Source organism: Gossypium hirsutum, chromosome A13, assembly GCF_007990345.1.
Source record: "Gossypium hirsutum isolate 1008001.06 chromosome A13, Gossypium_hirsutum_v2.1, whole genome shotgun sequence".
Taxonomy (NCBI): Eukaryota; Viridiplantae; Streptophyta; class Magnoliopsida; order Malvales; family Malvaceae; genus Gossypium; species Gossypium hirsutum.
Window position 1 is genome coordinate 7796484 of NC_053436.1, and position 14461 is coordinate 7810944.

At 34.8% G+C, this 14461-nt stretch overlaps 1 non-coding gene across 1 annotated transcript; it reads right to left on the reverse strand.

Annotated features, from left to right (window-relative positions):
* Nucleotides 1-4389: 4389 nt before the first annotated feature.
* LOC121212963 (small nucleolar RNA R71) lies at nt 4390-4496 on the reverse strand. Its single transcript, XR_005908333.1, has one exon. It is a non-coding gene; the product is annotated as a small nucleolar RNA R71 (small nucleolar RNA).
* Nucleotides 4497-14461: the final 9965 nt, after the last annotated feature.

Consider the following 14461-nt stretch of genomic DNA (forward strand, 5'->3'; position numbering starts at 1 on the left):
AACTAGAGCCTTACTAATTCTAACAGGTCTAGCATCCTGTGGAATTTCATCATGTTGTGAAGCAAGTGGGGAAGGTCGTTGAATAGCAGGGTTTGTTCTCATATATTCACTAAACCATTCATCCATCAATTCAAAGAAGACTGCTTTTGCCACCTCACTTCGGCCCTCAAATACGGGCATTCGACTACCACTAGATGCAACATGTTGCATGGAAGCTTGAGCAGTACTCTTAGCTTCCTCAGTCTTAACTCTAGCTTGGTTGGAAGACATTATTATATGAAAATACATTTAAAAGTGGTCAAGAGATATCACACTATCATAATTTATATAATGGCATGTATAGCTAGACTCGTACTTGCTACGTTTGTCTGAGAATTAGCTAAATTGTACCTTTGATACAACTAAATGTAACACCTCTAACCTGTATTTGTCACTGGAACAGGATTATGGAGTATTACTGGAGTTTACAGGACATTTGCAGATAATTTATACTAGTTATTAAACATTTTTCAATATGAATCATAACGTCCCTTAAATGGACCCTCGAGGCCCAAAATGAACTTTAAAAACGAATCAAAACTCAATTGGGATCTCATAAAATTTTCCTCAAAGTTTTAAAAGTTTTGCGTATGAATAGTCCCCACACACCCGTGTGGTCTAGGGACACGTCCGTATGGTTGGACCTGTGATTACACATGCCCGTGTCCCTAACCGTGAGTTATAAGGCATGAATAAAATGAAGTCACACGGCCAAGTCACACGGCCAAGTCACACGCCCGTGTACTAATCCGTGTGGCAAATTTTATTTTCAAAATTTAGGTGCAGTTTTCACACGGCCGTGTAACACTCCCATGTCCAAAGCTGTACCAACCACACGGCTAAGACATACGCCCGTATCTCTATCTGTGTACCCAAATCTGAGCATTCTATTTCTCATTTTTAAGATGTAAGGGACACACGGCAGAACCACATGCCTATGGGACAAGCTGTGTGTCACACATGGCCAAGACACACGCTCGTGTGTCTACCCGTGTGGACAAAATAAAGCCATTTCCTAGCCTCATTTGTCACCCATAGATCATCATTTTCCTGCACCAAAAATCTCAAGCATATATCCACCAATCCAACATCATATCACATAAAATTTGCCATCAATCATGTGGTATTAACTCATCCATCAATGGATATAAACTTACTCTTATCATAAACTTATATGCTAACATAATTCCAACAACTAACACATAATAAGCACTTATGTGATTACCAAAACATCACTTCAAAAATAGCCAAACTTAGACCATCACTAGCCATTCCAATGGCTAGTCATTGGCCAAATAAGGTTATACATGCCATTATACCAAATGAGATTTCTAATTATACCAAAATAAGACAGTGGATAGTGTGATGATTTCTCCGACTGACTTCCAACCTTCGCAAGCTTTTGAGCACTATAAAACAGGGAGAATGAAACAGAGTAAGCATTTTATGCTTAGTAAGTTCGTATAACGAAAATAAGCTTACCAATCATATTTATCAATACAAGCATACATAGTCATACTTTCCATAAAATTTGGATGAGTTTACCATGACACAAACACTTAATCAGACAATTTAGTCACATATGCTCATATAAATATCAAATAAACATAGATGAGCTTATCATATTATCAGCATCCATTAATATCACCTTTCCACACTTCAAGAGTCTTTTCCGTCGAACTATTAAAATTTTGATGGATGTTCGGTAATATACTCAGGTGCAAAAGTACCCATTAGGGTACATAATAAAAAGACACACTCTTAAGTTGCACATTTTACAGCAAGATTACCAGTCTAGGCTAAATCCTATGTGTAGCATAAGCTCTAGAGAGCTTAATTTGGATTACTGTAAACTGAAAAATATATAAGATTTTCCTATGTAATTTATCACCTTTTTACTTAAAGTCGCTATTAAAACTAAGTAATTGTTTAATAAATTAATGAAATATGTGAAAAATATGAAATTAGGACATAGAAATCATTAAAATATGATTTTATACTTTATTATATAGCTTTCATGCATAAAATGACTTATTTTATATTGATTTGAGCATATTATATTTTTAAGACATAAAATGGGCCATTCATGATTAAATTAAATAATAAAATATAAAATTATATTTAATAATTCATTTTAAAATATTTCATTAATAATTTTGGTTTTAATTAATTATTTAATTTGGTTAAATTTTATTCTGTGGTCCTTTAACTTATTAATTTATTTTGGACAGGTCTGATAGCTTTGTTGGCTTACAAAACCGTCCAAATTGAAGACCAAGTCAACCCAAATTTGGCTACACATGGCTGTTCTTTTAAGCCACTTTTTAGTTTAATTACACAAGGTCTTTGCATTATTGAAGAAATTAGAGATTTTCCTAAAGATTTACGATTGACAAGTCTCGGTCCCGAGTTATTATGGCATTTAATTTGCTTAAAAATCAAGCAAAATCAACTCAAATTCCACTAATTGTGGCCGGCCATCCAAGGAAGAGATTTGAAGAGACTAAACCTATCTATTTTGAACAAACTACCCACCTCTCTTCACCTATAAATATGACCCATTCATTCCATCATTTATCATCCCTCATCATTCATAATTCTCTCTTCTCTCCAAATTCTCTTAGCCTTTTCCATTTCCCACGCCTGACATCATCTCTTCATAGAGATTTTACCAATTAAATCCTCTTAAAGAGCCCTTGTTAGCCACCTTGGAGAGCCATCAGCAAAGGAGCAAAGTAAAGAACCGAAGGAGCCTAGTCAGTCAGAATCTTGGATGACAGCCACTTTGATTTAGGTTTAATCTTTCCTTCCTTTAATTTAATCTAAAAATGTTTGCTATGTGTTCTTTGTTCTTGTTTACAACAATGTTAGCTTAATTTTAATTAAGCTAGGATGATTTCTTTGATTAAATAATATTTATTTGGTTCATGCTTATAATGTTTGTGCCTCAATCGATCATGTTTTCAATTAATCAAGTTTGTATTTCATTCATATGTGATTGAAATGCACCTGAACTACCTGAGCAATCCTAACCAGACGACGACTAGTGGACCCATAATTGAAATGTGCATGCTCAATTTAGAACCTAGCCCGATTAAATTGCAGGTTGCATAACAACTCTAACCAAGCTCTATTATCTGCATAGTTTTTAGATTTGTGTGATTAAACTATTTCAAACGTAACACATCCCTGTTACCTCACACAAGTACTAAGAAACCCTTAGTAAATATGGATCAGTAAAATGAGTACTTATTAAGTAAAGGATTCCGAAGGACCTAATGTGGTTTCCAAACTCATGAAAGATCGAGTTGCCATTGAATGTTTTTCCGAATGTTATTAAGCATGTTGATAATAAGTTGAGTTTAATTAAAGTAATTGTCCTAGTTTATTTGTGTTATAATTGTTACAAATTGTGTTTTATTTTGCTAAAATCTATTTCAGTCATATAGTTTGCATACTTAGGATAAGTGGCATTAGGGATCATTGCATTTAGTTTAATATATTTTAATCATCACTTATCAACTATATTGTGTTTTTATTTACCAAATTGTTAATAAAATTTTACAAATTAGGTGACTTAGCATAAATAAAATCCCTATGGAGATGATAACTCGATACTTACTTATTACTTTATAAGGATTGTGTACACTTGCACAAAGCTGCGCGTTACAAGTTTTTGGCGCTGTTGCTGAGGATTGTTAATTGTTGTCAAAATCATTCGTTTTTGTGAAATTATTTGCTTCCAATTTGGTTTATTTCTAACATTACTAACTTATTATTTTTAATTTTTTGATTTTCTCTTCTGGTGTTTATGAGCATAGATCAAATTATCGATTTACTCCTCGTAGACCCTGAAATTGAGCGAACTTTCAGACAAATAAGATATGAAGGAATAGCTCAAAGACAAGTCGAGATGGACCTTGGAAATTAAAATCAAGACCAAGATCTTGTACAAAATTCCATCATCATTGCTGATGATAAGGATCGATACATCAGACAATATGCTGTGCCACTTATTAGTGAGTTAAATCTAGGAATTAGAAGGCCATATATTGAGGCAAGCCAATTTGAATTGAAACCAGTGATGTTTCAAATGCTCCAAACGGTGGGCCAATTCAATGGTATGCCCACAGAAGATCCACATTTCCACCTTCGATTGTTTCTAGAGGTGAATGATTCATTCAAGATAGTTGGTGTGACTGAAGACGCACTGAGGCTGAAGTTGTTTCTATACTATTTGGAGATCGAGCATAAGCATGGCTCAATTGATTGCCACCAAGTTCCATATCTACATGGCAAGAATTAGTAGAGAGATTTTTGGTTAAGTATTTCCTGCCTAGCAAAAATGCTAAGTTGAGGAACGAGATCACAACTTTCCAACAATTAGATGACGAGTCTTTGTATAAGGCTTGGGAACGATTCAAGAAGTTACTTCGTAAGTGTCCTTATGATGGGATTCCTCATTTTATCCAGTTGGAGACATTCTATAATGGTCTCAATAAACATACAAGATTGATGGTAGATGCTTCTACGAATGGTGCAATTTTGTGTAAGTCTTATAATGAGGCTTGTGAGATCTTGAGAAGATCACGAGTAATAACTATCAATGGCCAACAAATCAAATAGCTTCAGGAAAACTTGTAGCCGGAGTTCATGAAGTTGACACCCTCACTTCATTATCAGCTCAGGTATCATCTATTTCCTCAATGTTAAAACAGTTTACCGCTAATAGTGCTAATAATTTTACAACTCAGCCACCAAGTCCATTTGAAGTAGTTTCCAATGTGTACTATAGGGAAGGTCATTCTTTTGAGAATTATCCATCAAATCCCGAGTCAGTGTCCTATGTGGGGAACCAACATCTGAATAGGAGTGGACAAGGACCCCAGTCCAACTTCTACAATCCTTCATGGCGTAATCATCCTAATTTTTCTTGGAGCAACCAAGGAAATGAACCGAACAAAAACTTCCTGCAGCATAAACCCAACCAATCTCAAGGGTTTAATTAGCAAGCTCCAAAACCACCTCAAGATGAGGCATCAAACAATTTGGAGAACTTGTTGAAAGCGTACATGGCAAAGAATGACGCTTTGATCCAAAGCCAAGCAGCAACATTAAAAAATTTGGAAAACCAAATGGGTCAGTTAGCTACAGAGTTTCGTAATAGACCGCAAGCAATCTTGCCGAGCAATACTAAGAATCCAAGAAATTTGGATAAAGAACATATCAAGGTAGTGGCTTTACGAAGTGGTAAAATTCTGGAACCCCGATTGATTGATGTCGAAGATAAGCCCATTGAGAAGAATCAACCAGCTATTGAAATTCCTACACCAAAGGAATCAGAATCTGCAAAGACTGACAAGGATTTAGATACTTAAACATCTTTGGATGCATATTTACCTACTCACAGCTATTGAAATTCCTACACCAAAGGAATCAGAATCTGCAAAGACTGACAAGGATTTAGATACTTAAACATCTTTGGATGCATATTTACCTACTCAGAAGAGTTATCCAGTTCAACTGAAAGTTCCATCACTTCCATATCTGCAAAGATTGCAGCAACACAAGCAGAAATAGGGAGTGCAATTCAAGAAGTTTTTGGATGCTATGAAGAAGTTACACATCAATATTCTATTGGTGGAGGCTTTAGAACAAATGCCAAATTATGTGAAGTTTACGAAGGACATGCTGTCCAAGAAGAAACGGCTGAGTGAGTATGAGACTGTTGCCTTGACAAGGAGTGCAGTTCGTTCCTGTAAAACAAACTGCCACTGAAATTGAAAGACACAAGAAGCTTTACTATACCCTGTAACATTGGAGAATCTTACTGTGGTAAAGCTTTGTGTGATTTAAGAGTAAGTATCAACTTGATGCCTAAGTCTATTTTCAAGATGCTAGGGATAGGTGAAGTAAGACCTACAAACGTGATGCTTCAGCTAGCGGATCGATATTTAGTATATCCCGAAGGAAAGATCGAGGATGTTTTGGTAAGAGTCGATAAATTTATTTTTCCTGCTGATTTCATTCTCTTAGATTCTGAAGCAGATAAGGAAGCGTTGATCATACTTGGTAAACCTTTCTTAGCCACGAGAAGAAAGTTAATTGATGTGCAGAAAGGTGAACTCAGCATGCGAGTTCAAGACGATCAGGTAACCTTTAACATTCTTAAAGCGATGAAATTTCTCGATCCAGCAGAAGAATGTTTAGTTATGGAAGAGATAGAAACCTTAGTTTTTATGGAAATCAATTTTGAAGATTGGAGAAAGCTTTAGATCTTGACCCTTTGGTGGATGAAGAAGGTGAAGAAAACATGGCTTTAATGGAAGCCAATCCGAGAAATTTTATTCAATCCACACGGTTTTAACTGTTGGAGTTAAAAGTCAGAGAATTTGTGCAACCCAAGTTGTCAATTAAAGAACCACCTAAACTTGAACTACAGGTATTTACTTCCCACTTGAAATACATGTATTTAGGTGACTGTTCCACTTTGCCTGTGATTATTTTAGTAGGACTAATGAAAGATCAAGAGGAGCAACTAATTGCTATTCTAAAGAAATTTAAGAAAGCAATTGGATGGACCATAGTTGATATTCGAGGTATAAGCCCTTCTTTTGGCATGCATAAAATTATTTTAGAAGAAGGTGAAATAACTCGAATTGATGGGAAAATGAGGCTCAATTTGATTATGAAAGAAGTTGTGAGAAAAGAAGTGATCAAATGGTTAGATGAAGGAATCATCTATCCTATTTTATATAGTTCATGGGTAAGTTTGGTGCAGTGTGTGCCAAAGAAAGGTGGAATCACGATTGTTGAAAATGAGCGTAGCGAGTTGATTCCAACGAGAATTGTTACTGGTTGGAGAATCTGTATTGATTATAGAAAATTGAATAAAGCCACTCGAAAGGACCATTTTCCATTGCCTTTTATGGACCAGATGTTAGACCGACTAGCAGGTAATGAATTCTATTATTTTTTAGATGGCTATTCGGGATATAACAAATAGTTGTAGCTTTGGAGGACCAACATAAAATAACCTTTACTTGTCCATATGGTACGTTTGCTTTTAGATGAATGCCTTTGGGCTTATGCAATGCACCTACAACATTTCAACGATGCATGATGGCAATATTTACTGATATGGTTGAAAATTTTGTTGAGGCTTTCATGGATGATTTTTTTTGGTAACACTTATCATATTTGTTTGAGTAATTTGGCTAAGGTAATGAAAAGATACGAAGAGACGAATCTTGTCCTTAACTAGGATAAATGCCATTTTATGGTTAAGGAAGGGATTGTCTTAGGGCATAAAATCTCAAAGAGAGGAATTGAAGTCGATAAAGCAATGGTAGATGTAATTTAAAGAAAATGAGTCAGAAGTTTCTTAGGCCATGCCAGTTTTTACCGAAGGTTTATCAAAGACTTCTCGAAAATTTCTAAACTGTTGTGTTTGTTGTTAGAGAAAGATACAGTGTTTGATTTTAACAAAGCAAGTTTGAAAGCTTTTTAAGTTCTAAAAAAATAGTTATTCTCAGCTCCGATAATTGTTACACTTGATTGGAGCTCACCTTTTGAGTTGATGTGCGATGCAAGTGATTATGCCGTTGGAGCTATGATGGGTCAAAGAATAAACAAAGTGTTTCACCCTATTTACTAGGCAAGTAGAACTTTGATAGGAGCCCAACTCAATTATACGATAACTGAAAAGGAACTCTTTGCTATAGTTTTTGCTTTTGATAAATCCCGCTCATATCTTATATGTACCAAAGTTACAGTATTTAGTGACCATGCGGCCATTAAATACTTGCTCACGAAGAAAGATGAGAAACCGAGGCTAATTTGTTAGATACATTTACTCTAAGAATTTGACCTTGAGATCCAAGATAGAAAGGTGTCGAAAATCAAATTGCTGATCATCTGTCGAGGTTGGAACAAGATGAGGTAACTCAATCATTTATGCCTATCAACGAGAATTTCCCAGTTGAACACTTATTTGAGGTAAGTCAAATTCGTGAAACACCTTGGTTTGCTGATTTTTCCAATTATCTTGCATATGGAAAAATTCCACGAGAAATGACATACCAATAGAGGAAAAAATGCCTTCATGATAATCGGTATTATTTTTGGGAGGATCCGTTTTTGTTTAAACAGTTTCAAGATAATATAATCCGAAAGTGTATAGCTAAAAGTGAGATTCCTGAGATCTTGTATCATTTCCATTCATCTCCAAGTGGGGGAACAATTTGGTGGTTCACGTACTGCAACTAAGATTTTGCAAGCAAGTTTCTTTTGGCCTACGCTATTTAAAGACACTTATGTTTATGTGAAGAACTGCGATAAATGCTAAAGGACCGAAAATATATCAAGGAGGAACGAGATGCCCTTGACAAACATTTTGGAGATTGAATTGTTCGACGTATGGGGCGTTGAATTCTTAGGCTCGTTTCCTTCTTCGTATGGGAACAAATACATCTTAGTTGCTGTGGACTATGTATCCAAGTGGGTTAAGGCTAAAGCATACCCTACAAATGATGCTAAAGTAGTCATGCGATTCTTACATAAGCATATGTTTACACGATTTAGGACACCAAGAGCTATTATTAGTGATGAAGGTTCTCACTTTGTGAACAAATGGCTTAAGTGGTTGCTTGAAAAATTTGATGTGAAGCAGAAGATTGCTACTGGCTATCACCCCCAATCTAATGGGCAAGTCGAAAGAGTGGACCGTGAAATCAAAGGTATTCTTGAAACGGTAGTATGCCCTAATAGAAAAGATTGGTCTTGAAGGCTCAATGATGCATTATGGGCCTAAGTAACCCTAATGTAGCTAAATTTTTGCTACATGTTACCCTAATTTTTCCTATATACTAATCATACCCCTCAAAGCAATTTGCTGAACCCCTAAAAAAAAGCCTAAATCTCTCCTTTTTGCCGTCAACCTCAAATCCCGAAAGAAACCCTAGTTCTCTTCCCTTTTTCCGAAATCACCTAATGCCACACAAGAAGATTGCTGAAGCACCAACTTTGCAGCCGCACATTATTGTTGTCGTCGTCACACACCGTCGTTGCTATCGTATGCCGTTGTTACTGCCGTACTATTCTTGCCATCACAAGATTTTTGCTATAGCAAGTCTTTACCACTTTGCCAATTTCTTTTTTTCCCCTTGTGCAGAAACTTTGCCAATTTTCAAGAAATGATACCATGTCTCGCAAAAGAACCAGATCTTCAAAGACTACTCCTAAAAACCCCATTTTAATTGATGAATAAGTGAAAGAGAGATTTGATTCAATCTTCAAGCATCAACCAATGATGCTGGAAAAAGGTTTTGACTTGAATAGTATTGATTTGATGGTTGTTCTTATACCAATTAGAAAGAAAATCAATGCTCTCAAGTGGGAACAATTTTGTGATGCTCGTTCACTTCCCGATGATGAACTAGTTCAAGAATTCTATGCTAGTTTGACTACGCAAGATGCTACTAAAGTCATCCTTCGGAAGAAAAATATATCTCTTACTTCTAAGTCCATCAATGATTTCTTTAATTTACCTAATGTTGAAGAAGATAAGGACTACCTTATGATAAACAATATCAATTTGGATTTTCTTCAACAAGTGCTTGATGTTGTGACAACTCTGGGATCCCAATGGATTATAAGAAAGTATGGGAGCCATTCTTGTGAAAGGAATACCTAAAACCAGTAGCAAATGTATGGTTTTATTTTGTTCACTATAGTTTTATGCTTATCTCACATAGTTCCACCATCTCGATGGAACGAATGCTCTTGTTATATGCAATCTTGATAGAAAAGTCCATTAATGTTGGAAAAATTATTCTTAAGGAGATTCATGATTGTGCTAAAAAGAAGGCAAGAATGTAACACCCCTAACCCGTATTCGTCGTCGGACTAGGGTTAAGAGGCAATATCAGACATATCAAAACATTTCGTAGTCATTTCACAGTCAACAGTCATACATTATCATATAGTATTCAAATATCAACAATAAGTCCCTTTCTTAGGTTAATAAGACCTTAAACATGCATTAGAAAGAGGTCGGGACTAAACTGAAAACATACAAAACTTTTTGAAACTAAAAATTTTTTCTAAGTTACAAAGGTCACACGTCCGTTTGAACAGACTGTGTGCCTCACACGGTATTAGCCACGCCCTTGTGTCTAGGCCGTGGCAAAATAGGGCATACATGCTGACTTATCCACATGGCCACAAGACACGCCCGTGTGCCAGACTGTGTGAAAATTAAGGAGGCTACTGACTTGGTTTACACGGCCAGTCACACGTCTGTGTGTCTAGCCCATGCTTGAAACTAACTTGGCCACACGGCTTGGTACACACCCTTGTGTGCGACTGTATGATCTACCCAGGCTCATTTTAAAATAGCCCTCAAGCAATACGGCAATGACACATGCCCATGTGGGCAAAAATAGGCCATTTACAAGGCCAACTTGCCACCCTAATTTTGGGCCCTCCCCACAAGTTCAAAACGAAGTCATTTCATACCAAATTTTCAATCAATGCATAACCAAAACATAAACCATTCATGCTATATCATTAACAGCCAATTTCATGCTTATATCCAAACCAAAATCATGCTAAATCACAAGCCAAAGTCATACCAAAACATATGTTTCATAACCTCAATTTACTTTATTCAATCTCATGCCAAATTCTTACCAAATTGACCATTTCTCTTGGCCATTCATGAACACATCATATTGGCAATATTGCATCACATAATTTATACTCAAAAGTTATTCATAAACACAATTAAAACCAAGCCATATCACATGGCTAAATTTTCATAACTCATAAACATATCTCAATTTATCTAGACTATACATGACATACCTAAATATTTACACTTTCAAAAGGTACCAAAGATAAATTTGATAGTGTGGTGATGATCCTCGACAATCCCTGAGCCTTCAGTAGCTTTGATATCTAAAAATAATGCAAACACACATAAAGTAAGCTTTCAAAAGCTTAGTAAGCCATATACAAATAAACTTATCATTTTAAGCATATAAGCATCATAAAATGCATATATTCCATAGGCAACTACTAATTACAAACCACATAGTTCATATGCATTATACATATTCCTAATTCATTGCACATATAACATAATTTCATACTTATATCACATATCATCACTTGCACATATACTTACTTTTCATTCTCATTCATGATATACATCTCAAATGTACCTGGATCGGATACACAATCACATAGTTATCCATTTCTTGAAATGCGCGTTGAATCATTCGGAATCATTAAGGATACTCGTATAGCTCGAAAAGCTCGTACAATGCCTATGTCCCAGACGTGGTCTTACATGTAATCAAATATCGATGCCACTGTCCCAGATAGGGTCTTACACGAAATTAAATACGATGCTGATGTCCCAGACATGGTCTTACACGTAAATCTCAAATCAATGCCAATGTCCCAGACGTAGTCTTACACGAAATCACATATTAGAATCCTATGTCATGACATATGTATCCTAACTATTCCTATGGTTTGTACGTGGCTTTCGGATGTCGTTAAATTATCAAAACTTTCTCAATTTCACATATTCATCTTCTATAATTATTCATCACAATTCAATATCATTTAAACATGAATAAATCAATTCAAACACATTTATTTGTATATCGACTTACCTCATACGAAAATGAACGGAAACGAACAACTATTCAACAACTTTCGATTTTCCCCGATCTAATTCCGTTTTCTTTGGTTCTTGATCAAACACATTCAAATTTGACTTATTTAGTCTCAAATTCATTCAAATCAATCCATAAACACATATTTAGGGCATTTTACAAATTAACCCTCATATTTTCACATTTTCACATTTTCACATTTTAACACTTTAGTCCCTAATTCATAAAATCACAAAATACACAAAATTTCCTTTCACAAATGCCTAGAAAAATTTTCCTTTAGCTCATACAAGCCCACATATTTCATTTATTTCACATTTTAGCCCCTCAATTTCTCATTTTCACAATTTAGTCCAAAATACTCAAATTCATCAAAAATCCTAATACAAAACATAGTAATCTAACACATATCTTTCATTTTTGATCGAATATCATCACAAATCTCACAAAATAATCAATGGAATAATTCAAAATCATCATCAAATCCAAAAATTGAGACACGGGCTTGATAAAATACAAAACAACGATCACAAAAATGTAGAAATTATCAAAAACGAATCAAAACACATACCTAAATCATCAATTTCCTTAGCCGAACCCTAAGACTCTTTTTCTTTTCTTTTTCCTTGTATTTTTGGCAAATAATGAATTATAATGGATGAATTTTACTTTTGTTTTAATTTAATTAACATTAATGCATATTTTACCATTTTACACCTTTAACGAACCATTTAAAAACCATCATTTTAATGCCCATTTATGTCCATTCATGAATTCAATGGTCCATTTACAACATAAGGACCTCACATTTAAAGAGACACATCAATTCGACACTTAATCAAATGACACAACTTTTGTATTTTCTGCTATTTAGTCCTTTTTGCAAACTAAGCACACAAATGATCAAATTTTCACACGAAACTTTCAGACATATTAATTCACATTTTATAAGCACGAAAAATAATATTAAAATATTTTTCTAACTCAAATTTTTGGTCCCAAAACCACTATTCTGATTAGGGTTTAAACCGGGCTATTACAAGGAAGTGCTTATTTCCCTTCATTAATCACTTCACTTTGCTTAAGGGTTCGTGTTAAAACACAAGAAAATCTGAAGAGGTGATATGTTCAAGGATGCATTATAAATTATAATCTTAAAAAATTAGTAGAGAAGGTGCATGAGCTGAATCAAGGCGAGCAAGAAGAGCCAACTGAGCTAGATACCGAGGAGTCAATAGATGGAATTGAGACTATAGCTAATTTAGTTACAAACACTAAAGAGGAAGAATCTCACAAGGAACCGAACAGTCCTAAACCAGTTGAAGGATCTGAAAACCCTGAACCAAGGGCAGAGCCAGAAGAAGAACCAGTCAGGCTAAGTGTTGAACCTAAACCTATAACTCCTATGCCGACTTTTGCAAGTGCTTCAAGGAAATCAGAGTTGTCAATTTTGATGGATATGTGCAAGTTCAAGCACAATCAACAATAAACTTATTGGAAATATGCAAAAATTAGATGACTCAATTCATAATCCTTTTAAGAATATCTCTAATACTTTTGTTCCTGAGTTCTCAGATGTTATCTTTAAGACATAGATAGAAGATATTTACGATGCAAGCGGAGATGAAGCTAAAGAACATAAGGGGAATGAGTCAGAAAAATAAAAGGGGGGATTCTTATCTTGTTATTTATTTAATTATTTTTAGGTCTTAGGAATTTATTTATTTCGTAATTAGGATTTAATTTCTACAGAATAAAACATAGCAAGCATGAATAAACTTAACACTTCTTTAGAAAGAAAATGGCTAACTGATGTGGTAACGAGAATGAACATGTCTAGGATTGGGTTATTAGGAAAGACTTAGTATTTAAGCAGTCTTAATGACTCACCTTTTTTTTCTTTACAACCCTACCTGGTGTTCAGTTTTCATTCGTTACTTTGTTCTTGTAATGAGGACATTGCTTCCTTTTAAAGGGGGTAATGAAAATAAATTGCTCAAATTTTTAAATTTTCAAGTATGTTTCAATCAATTCTTTTATAAGTATGTTTTAATAAATGAATGTTTAGAGACATTTTTTTGTTAATGAGATAGTTTGTATGCAAGTATGAATGATGATTTTATTTGAGTGAAATTATGTTATCATGAAGAATGGAATGCTTGTATAATCTTAGCCTTAGTAATGTTTGCCAAGAAAACTTAGTTTCTCTTGAGATTAGACATGCATGAAGGTTTATATTTTTAGAATTGACTTAGTAACTTTCTTGAGGCGAAATCCTAGGGGACATAAAAATAAAAAATAATATAGGCACTATTTCTTTGGATTGTTTAAGCCTTTTCAAGCCACCCCTATTATATTAGATCCTTGAAACTGTAATTTTGAGCTTTCAGGCATGTTTATTGCAATGAACCTACATTATAAGCCACATTACCATCTTTTTAAGTTATCTTAATTTTGTGCACCCATCTTAACTAAAGTTGTCTTAGTAATCAACATTTGGGGAAATATTCAAAATGATGTACGTGATCATGCTTAAAAAAAAAGAGTGAAGATTTGCTCAGTCTCCAAAAAGGAAAAATGTATAAGCTTGAGTTCAAAATAAGTTTGGGGGTGTTCCAAAGGTTCACTTAAAGAAAAAGGCTGTATTTTGAGAAATTCGAGACAAAGTTAAAGGTTAAGATTTTTAAAACCGAAATGTCCTATCTCTTAAAATCCCTACCTTTAATCGAGCCCTA